The 9250-nt window shown below is 40.2% G+C and overlaps 1 non-coding gene across 1 annotated transcript; it reads left to right on the top strand.

Moving 5' to 3' along the window:
- Positions 1-7118: 7118 nt before the first annotated feature.
- On the top strand, positions 7119-7247 carry LOC114635583. The gene has a single exon (XR_003713497.1). It is a non-coding gene; the product is annotated as a small nucleolar RNA SNORA17 (small nucleolar RNA).
- The last annotated feature ends 2003 nt before the right edge of the window (positions 7248-9250 follow it).

Here is a 9250-nt window from a genome sequence, read left to right as displayed (position 1 = left end):
GTCTGGGCCCAAGCAGATCCCGGGAGTCAGCTCTGCACCCAATCTCTCAGAACCCAGAGGAAGTGGGGCTCTCAGGAGGTCTACCCCAAGCAGAATCTTAGGAGGCTAGGAGGCTGTAATACTTGCCCCAAACAGGGAGCAACTGGGATCCACTGGGACCCAGGAATTCACTCCCGTCCCGGAGCGTGGGGTCCTTCCAGCCTGAGCCCGAGCACTTGGAAGATCCCAGGAATCAGCACTGCACCCAATCTCACAGCACCCAGAGGAAGCGGGGGTCCCAGGAGCTCTAACCCAACCAGTATCTTAGACTAGGAAGCAGCAATACTTGCCCCCAACCAGGGAGCAACCGGGACCCACTGGGACCTTGGAATCCACTCCTGACTGGGAGCCCAGGCCCCCTTCTGGTTTCCACCTGAGCACTGAGCAGATCTTGGGCCTCAGCTCTAACCCCAGCAGCAAAACCCATCCCAAACATTTCTGACACAACCTAGATAATAGGAAAGACAGGCCCCAGTCAGAGACAGCACAGATTGTACAAAGGCTATCCAGATGGCAAAAGGCAAGCGCAAGAACACAAGCACCAGCAACCCAAGGTTCTTGCCATCATCAGAAACTAGTTCTCCCACATTAGAAAGTCCTGAACTCCCCGTATCACCAAGAAAGCAAGAATCAGATCTAAAATCACTTCTAATGATGATGATAGAGGACTATAAGAAGGAAATAAATAACACTATCAAAAAACTTGAGGAGAACACAGGTAAACAGGATGAAGTCCTTAAAGAAACACAAAAATCCTTTAAAGAATTACAAGAAAACACAAACAAACAGATGAAGGAATTGAACAAAACCATCCAGGACATAAAAATGGAAGTAGAAACAGTAAAGAAATCACAAAGGTAGACTACCCTGGAGATAGAAAACCTAAGAAAGAAATCAGGAGTCATAGACACAAGCATCACCAACAGAATACAAGAGATAGAAGAAAGAGTCTCAGGTGCAGAAGATACCTTAGAAAATATTGACACAACTGTCAAAGAAAACGCAAAATCCAAAAAGTTCTTAACACAAAACATCCAGGAAATCCAGGACACAACGAGAAGACCAAACCTAAGGATAATAAGTATAGATGAGAGTGAAGATTCCCAACTTAAAGGGCCAGTAAATATCTTCAACAAAATTATTGAGGAAAACTTCCCTAACCTAAGGAATGAGATGCCCATAATCACACAAGAAGCCTACAGGATGCCAAACAGACTAGATCAAAAAAGAGATACCTCCCGTCAGATAATAATCAAGACACAAAATGCACAAAACAAAGATAGAATTTTAAAAGCAGTAAGGGAAAAAGGCCAAGTAACATATAAAGGCAAACCTATCAGAATTACACCTGACTTCTCACCAGATACTATAAAAGCCAGAAGATCCTGGACAAATATCATACAGACCCTAAGAGAACATAAATGCCAGCCCAGGCTACTTTACCCAGCAAAACTCTCAATTACCATAGACTGAGAAACCAAGATATTCCATGACAAAACCGAACTTACACAGTATATTCCCACAAATCTGGCACTACAAAGGATAATAGCAGGAAAGCTCCAATACAAGGAGGGCAATCATACTCTAGAAAGAGCAAGAAAATAATCCTTTTCCATCAAACCCAAAAGAAGATAACCACACAAACGATGTCTCCACTATTAGCAAAAATGACAGGAAGCAACAACACCCTCTCCTTAATATCTCTTAACATCAATGGACTCAATTCCCCAATAAAAAGGCTTAGGCTAACGGACTGGACCCAGGTTTTTGCTGCTTACAGGAAACCCACCTCAGCAACAAAGACAGACACTACCTTAGAGTAAAAGGTTGGAAAACAATTTTTCAAGCAAATGGCCCTAAGAAACAAGCGGGAGTAGCCATTCTAATATCGAATAAAATCAACTTTCAACTTAAAGCTATAAAAAAGAATAAGGAGGGACATTTCATACTTGTCAAAGGAAAAATCAACCAACATGAACTCTCAATTCTGAATATCTATGTGCCAAATACAGGAGCACCCACTTTCATAAAAGAAACCTTACTAAAGCTCAAAACACACATTGCACCTCATACAATAATAGTGGGGGACTTCAACACCCCACTCTCAGCAATGGATAGATCATGGAAACAGAAACTAAATAGAGATACAGTGAAACTAACAGAAGTTATGAACCAGATGGACTTAACAGATATCTATAGAACATTTCACCCTAAAGCAAAAGAATATACTTTTTCTCAGCACCTCATGGTACCTTCTCCAAAATAGACCATATAATTGGGCACAAGACAGGCCTCAACAGATATAAAAAAAATTGAAATAATCCCCTGCATCCTATCAGATCATCATGATCTAAGGCTGGTCTTCAAAAATGACAAAGACAATGGAAAGCCCACATTCACATGGAAACTAAACCACACCCTACTCCTTGATAATCTGGTAAGGGAAGAAATAAAGAAAGAAATTAAAAAACGTTTTAGAATTTAATGAAAATGATGACACATCGTACCAAAATCTATGGGATACAATGAAAGCAGTGCTAAGAGGAAAATTCATAGCTCTAAGTGCCTACAAAAAGAAACTGGAGGGAGCATACACTAGCAGCTTGATGACCTACTTGAAAGATCTAGAACAAAAAGAAGATAATACACCCAAGAGGAGTAGACGGCAGGAAATAATCAAACTCAGGGCTGAAATCAACCAAACAGAAACAAAAAGAACTATCCAAAGAATCAATAAAACCAGGAGCTGGTTCTTTGAGAAAATCAACAAGATAGATAAACCCTTAGCTAGACTACCCAGGGCAGAGAGACAGTATCCAAATTAATAAAATCAGAACTGAAAAGGGTGACATAACAACAGAAACCAAGCCATCTGGTATGCTGTTAATTTGCTAATGTGAGATCTCTCCAATTTCTTTCCGAAGGCACTCAGTGGCATCAAATTTTATCTTAGCACTGTTTTCTTTGTGTCCCATAAATTTGGGTATGTTGTGCCTTCATTTTCACTGAATTCTATTAAGTCTTTAATTTCTTTCATTATTTCTTCCATGACCAAGTTATAATTGAGTAGAGAGTTGTTTAGTTTCCATTATTATGTAGGCTTACTGTTGTTTTTGTTCCTATTAAAGTACAGTTTTTGTCCATGCTGATCTAATATAATGCATGGTATTATGTCAATTCTCCTGTAACTGTTGAGGCTAATTTTGTGTCCAAGTATATGGTCAGCATAAAAGATGGTTCCATGAGGTGCTGAGAAGAAGGTATATACTCTTGTTTGGGGATGAGATGTTCTGTAGATATCTACTAAATCTATTTGGTTCATAACTTCTCTTGGTTTAATTGTATCTCTATGAAGTTCCTGTTTCAATGACCTGTCTGTTGGTGAGAGTGGTATGGCGAAGTCTCCCAGTATTAATGTGTGAGTTTCAATGTGTGTTTTGAGTTTCTGTAAAGTTTCTTTTATGAATGTGGAGGACTTTGCATTTGGGGCAAAATGTTCTGAATTGAGATTCCTCTTGGAGGATTTCTCATTTGTTGAGTACAAAGTGTCCTTTACCATCTCTTTTGATTACTTTTGGTTAAATGTTTATTTTACTGAATATTAGATAATCTCCAGCTTGTTTCTTGGGACTATTAGCCTGGAAATCTTTTTTCCAGCCCTTTTCTCTGAGGTAGTATCTATCTTTGTTACTAAAATGTGTTTCATCAATGCAACAGAATGATTGATTTTGTTTATGTATTCATTCTATTAGTGTCTGTCATTTTATTGGGGGAATTAAGTCCATTGATATTGACAAATATTAACTAATATTAATGACCAATGAGTGTTAGTTTCAGTTATTTTGTTTTGGGAGGTGGTATTATGTATGTATGATGATCTTCTTTTTTATTTGTTCTGAGATATTTAATTCCTTATGCTTTCTTGGGTGTAGTTATTCACTTTGTGTTGAAGCTTTCCTTCTACTATCCTCTGTGGGGCTCTATTAGTAGAAAAAATATTTTTTAAAATGTGATTTTTGTCATGGAATACCTTGGTTTCTCCATCTCTTTCCTAGGTTTTCATCTCCATGGTTGAATCCATATGTAATTTCTTTATTGTTTCTATTTCCATTTTTCTATCTTGGACATATTTCTTCAATCTCTTCACCTATTTGATTGTATTTTCCTGTATTTCTTTAAGGGAACTATTTGCTTCCTCATTAAGGGCTTCTTTGTGTTTGCCTGGGTTTTCCTGTATTTGTTTAAGGGAATTATTTATATCTTCCTTTAAAGCCTCTATCAGCTTCATGAGATGGGATTTTAGGTGAGAATCTTGCTCTTCTGGAGTGTTAGGGTATCTAGGACTTGCTGTGGTAGAAGAACTGGATTCTGATGGTTACAAATTACATTGGCTTCTGTGCTTATGTTTTTGGACTTGCCTTTCACCATCTGGTTATCCATGATGTTAATTGGCCTGGGAGTTTCAGACTGAAGCAGGACTCCTTGGAGGTAGGTAAAGCTGTATGACCTGTGTTAGAACAGGTTTCTTGGGAAGCTGGCAGTGCTGTCTCTGCTTAGGACTGGCCTCCTGTGTCCCTGGTTAGAGAAGGTTTCCTGTGTACCTGGTTAAAGTATTTGTCCTTGTAGATAGGCATGGCCATGGAGTGGGGGAGCCAACACACCTAGCTGCCCCCAGTGCAGGTAGAGTTGGGGTAATTTATTTTTTATAAATCTAACAGTGAGGAGAGAATTGAGCAATATAGCCAAAGTTCTAACAAGAAAAAAGAGAAAAATTTTGCTACCAAGCAAAAAAAAAATATGTATGATAATCAGAAAGCTTCAAAAATGAGAGCAAAATAATCACTTTCTGAATTTAAAGATAATTTATCTTGAGAATAAGTTTGCATTAAATTCACTAACACTTATAAAAGTGAAAAAAAATCAAATATCATTATATAAAAACATCAAATCTAAAACAAATGGGGGCATAGGAAAAATTATTCAAAGTAAATAGAAAACATTAACATGAAAGTAATAGCATGATTATTGTGTATGTAATTGGAAAAAAAAAACATGCAGTCAATATTGACTGAAAAGGATGGAGAAAAAAGATACCAGCTTTTGGTCAGACAAGAAAAACTTCTTAAGAAGTTAAGACATACTCTGAAAGTTAAGAAGTCATACTTTACACAAACAGAAAACAGAGGGAAATAGGACCGGCAAAATTTATATAAACAAAATGAAATGGAAGTTAAGTGCATAAAATGTGGTGAATGATGAAATTATTTATTAAAGGAGTCAGTTTAATGAAAGAATAGGTCTTAGTTTCCTGTTTTTGTTACTGGATGCTGACTGACAAAGGCAGACAAGTCCTGTAGGATCAGAGAGCGTTTTCACTCAGCTTCACCCCTGTCATTGTTGTTGAGGGGGGATCTATTCACTATTCTCCTCTGGCAAGTGCAATATCACTGTTACTGCAGCTGATAAGGTCAGAAATGTGTGACACTTAAACTGTAGGCAATGAGCTCATGCTCTAAAGCCCTCAGCTGTAACCAAGTGATCTGAAGTTTCTTAGCACCTCTTTCTCATAAAGAACTAACTCAGTTCACACTTGGATCATTTCAAGGAAAGACATTTCTGTTAGGGTCTGCATCACTATGAGAGGAATAAGAGTATGTTACTAGCTGTGATAAACTCCAAAATCCTCAGGCTGCGCTATGCTGATCTTGAATATAAAATCTGTACTGTACCTGCCACCACTGAACCTGTCTGAGACCTCAGAAAAGTGGTTGAAAACCTTGTAGATCAGGAGTGGCTACAGCAGGTACCAATGGAAAAAGTATATTCATTACTATATAGGAGGGTATGATTAGGCCTGTAAGAGATAACGTTTTGACAGGCAAGAAGAAGGGAATTTGGGTCATCACAGCATCACCACTGGACAATAAAATCATGAGAAAGAAGTGCAAAGTTATGGAGAAACTTCATGAACAATATTTGCTATTGCTTTTTCAACGTTTCTTTCATTTGAGATGTTTATTTTTATAAACAATTCTTTATATACTAAAATTCCTCTTTTAACAAGAACAACAACAGCAAAAATGAAATGAAAGCTCTAAGGGCCTTCTAGACATAACTCAAAGCATCCCATTCAGTTCATCTCTAACATACACTTTGTCATAACACAGGTTATTGTCCATCTGGTTACTCCTGACAGATGTGGACCTTACAAGCCTTATCCTGTAGGATAAGACCAGGCTTCTCATACATAAAAAGAACACATGTGATCAGCAGTGGGACCCAGGGCTCATCCTCCCTCTCTAAACATTTGCCTTTCTCACTTCCCTGTGTTCTCACCAGGAATCCTGAACAACAGCATCATGAACAACTTAACCAACTTCATTTTGAGTAGGTAGACTGAAGATACTAATCAGTGACTGCAAAGTTACAACTGAACTTTTATATCAGAGTATCAATGTGGAACAGTGGTCTACTCTACGTAATATGCAAAGGCCCTGATGAATGCTACGGGATACATGAATGGAAGAGTCATATAGGCTTCTCATAAATATTTACAAGTAATTACAATAAAATCTCTACATCCTCTTAGGATAGGAAAATATCCTTTGTAACTGAATAAAGCACACCCAAGTGAATAGAGTATATATCTGTGTTTATAATGTGAACTAATTTTTTTAAAAAAATGTATGCATGTTTCGCTTGCAAAGGACAAAAGATGGTGCTGGATCCAAATACTAAACCAGAATTAAAGATATCTGTGTGTCACTCTGTAGGTGAGAATCAAAGCTATATTCTCATCAAGATAAAGAAAGGCTCTTAAGCACTGGACATTTTTTCCAGTTTCATAAATGACTTTTAAAATTACATCATCTCAAATTTGCAAATAAACTCAATGTAATGCAAACAATACTCCCTAAAAAGTTTCTAAAGTTGGTAAGATCTGTCAAGAATGTATGAAGAAAGTCAATGGACACCATGTCTAAGAAAATCTAAAGCCTAGAAATGTGGAATTATATCTTCTGACTTTATTTTCTTCTGTTGTATAAATTTAAAGTTATCAAGACTATTGTGTACTCCCACCTTCTGGAGTCATTCCAGGTGTGACTTCTGTGTCATATGTGTGTCAGTAGGTGTCAGAGAAGAGAGAGACTATGTCTCTGGTTAGTATTTTGACCTATGAACATGTGAATGATTAGTAGCCTAACATTCCCTAAAAAAATATGGGCCAGAAAAGACAACCTTACTGGAGATAGACAGGCCCATCTCTCAGGACAGGGAGCCAGAAACTAGAAGAACCCAGCCTAGAACTGAGGTCTCTGGGCAGAAGTGACAACATTTGCACCAGGCTACTTGGGCAGTCTGAGAAAGGAGCAAGCCCATCATGACCACCAGATTGGCACCATAGGGCCCAGACAAGGAGCTAGACTCAGATGAACAATACAATAGCCCCAGGCAGAGCTGGGGAAAAGACCATGCCTGAGATGACCCTTGCTTAGAACCATAATACACAAACAGGGCATAGCACTCCTGACACCTGATACAACCCCAGACACTCAGAGACCACAGACACCACTACAGTTAGCAAGTAAGTTGTGGAGAATTAGAAGAGAAGAAGAAAGAAAAGGATGTGGGCAAAACAAAGAGAGGCAGAACTGGAGACTCAAGGGTTATGAGGAACAGGCTGATGTGAGGAGCTGGTGATGCCATCTGGGACTATGTTGTGGTCCTGGTCCAAGCTGCCTCTGTGCAGGGTGGGGGATGTCTGGGTCCCTGGCTCTGCAGAAACAAGAGTCTGTTACCACCACAGGCCATGTAGACATCCATAATCTCAGCAGCTGCCCTGTGGACATATTGATGTCTAAGGGCTGTGTAGAACTGTCCTCACCTCTCATCTGGGCATTATGAAAGAGCTGACCCTAGGGACATGATAGTAGAAGGACTAGACCTTGCCCTAGCCACCTGCACTACTCTGGAAAGCCCAGGCCCTCACATTAAAGGAGTTTTGAATGAGCTTACCCAGAGGATACAAGCAAGCATAGGAAGAGTTTGCCTTAGAACTTGTCTCCTGTACAGTGCATGCATAAGAGAGATATACTCCCCACCCCTCATCTTCTGGCTCTGGGCTCTTAAAAGCAGGACAGCTTGTCCTGTCTCTCTTCAGCTGCAGTACTGAGGATAGCATGCCCTGCATCTTGCCTTGGCAGCACTGTAGAACTTATCCTGGTGTCATGGAACAGACAAATTTGACTGAGAGGCAGATCGTGGAAAAGATAGCCCTTCCATTTCTCTGCCATGTGATAGCATAGGCAAGAAAGAGATGCTGTACCATCTAACCACTTGCCACCTAGAGCAGACAGAAAGTCTAGTCCCAACATCATCACAGTGAGAGATCTGGCTCTTTACCTCACCTGATGAAGACCTCCAGAGAACAGATCCTGTTTGTTACCTGGGCAGCAGAGTCGAGGTGACTTTGGATGTTAGCTGCAAGTGAGCTACCCTGAGGGCATTAGTGTGGAAGAGAAGGCCCTGCAACTTTTCTGCTGTACAGTGGGATAAGTGAGGGAGAGATCCCCTCCTCTCTCTTTGCACTTGCCAATGGCAGTGGACAGGAAAATTGGACTCAATGGGGTCATAAAAACAGGAGAGCTGCCTCTGACTCACACCTCGCAAAGCACTTGAGACAGTAGGCCCTGCATCTCAACTGGACAGCACATTAGAGCTGCTCAGGATTGTGCATGAGCCAGCCCCAAAGACATAAAGCATATCAGAGCCCACCTTGCCTCTTGCCTACTGGTAAAGGATTCAAACAAGGAAGAGATACCCATCTACACTCATTCATCCCTCACAATCTATGGCAGGAAGGAGAGCAGTTACTGGAGTCATGAGAGTGTAAGAATTGGTCATATCTGTCACCAGCTACATCTTTAGGATGAATGGGCCCAGTACCTCACCTGGGCAGAAAGATAGAGCTTACCCTGGCTGTGGAGGTTGCAGGGGAGCCTACAACAAGGCATGAGAGTGAGAGGGCAGGGCTGAATAGATCAGATACACTCAGGCCTAGACCCAGGGTTGTGAATTGGGGCACCACAATATCTACCACATTGATGACCTGCTAGAGCACATGAGGACAGTCCTAGAGACCCAAAACCATAAGATCTCCATGACACAGAACAACAGGGTATCCAGTAGGTGTCCCAGTTCGGTTCCAATA

The sequence above is a fragment of the Grammomys surdaster genome, unplaced genomic scaffold (genome assembly GCF_004785775.1).
Source record: "Grammomys surdaster isolate TR1022 unplaced genomic scaffold, NIH_TR_1.0 112770, whole genome shotgun sequence".
Classification (NCBI taxonomy): Eukaryota; Metazoa; Chordata; class Mammalia; order Rodentia; family Muridae; genus Grammomys; species Grammomys surdaster.
This window is presented reverse-complemented; position numbering and strand designations above follow the sequence as displayed.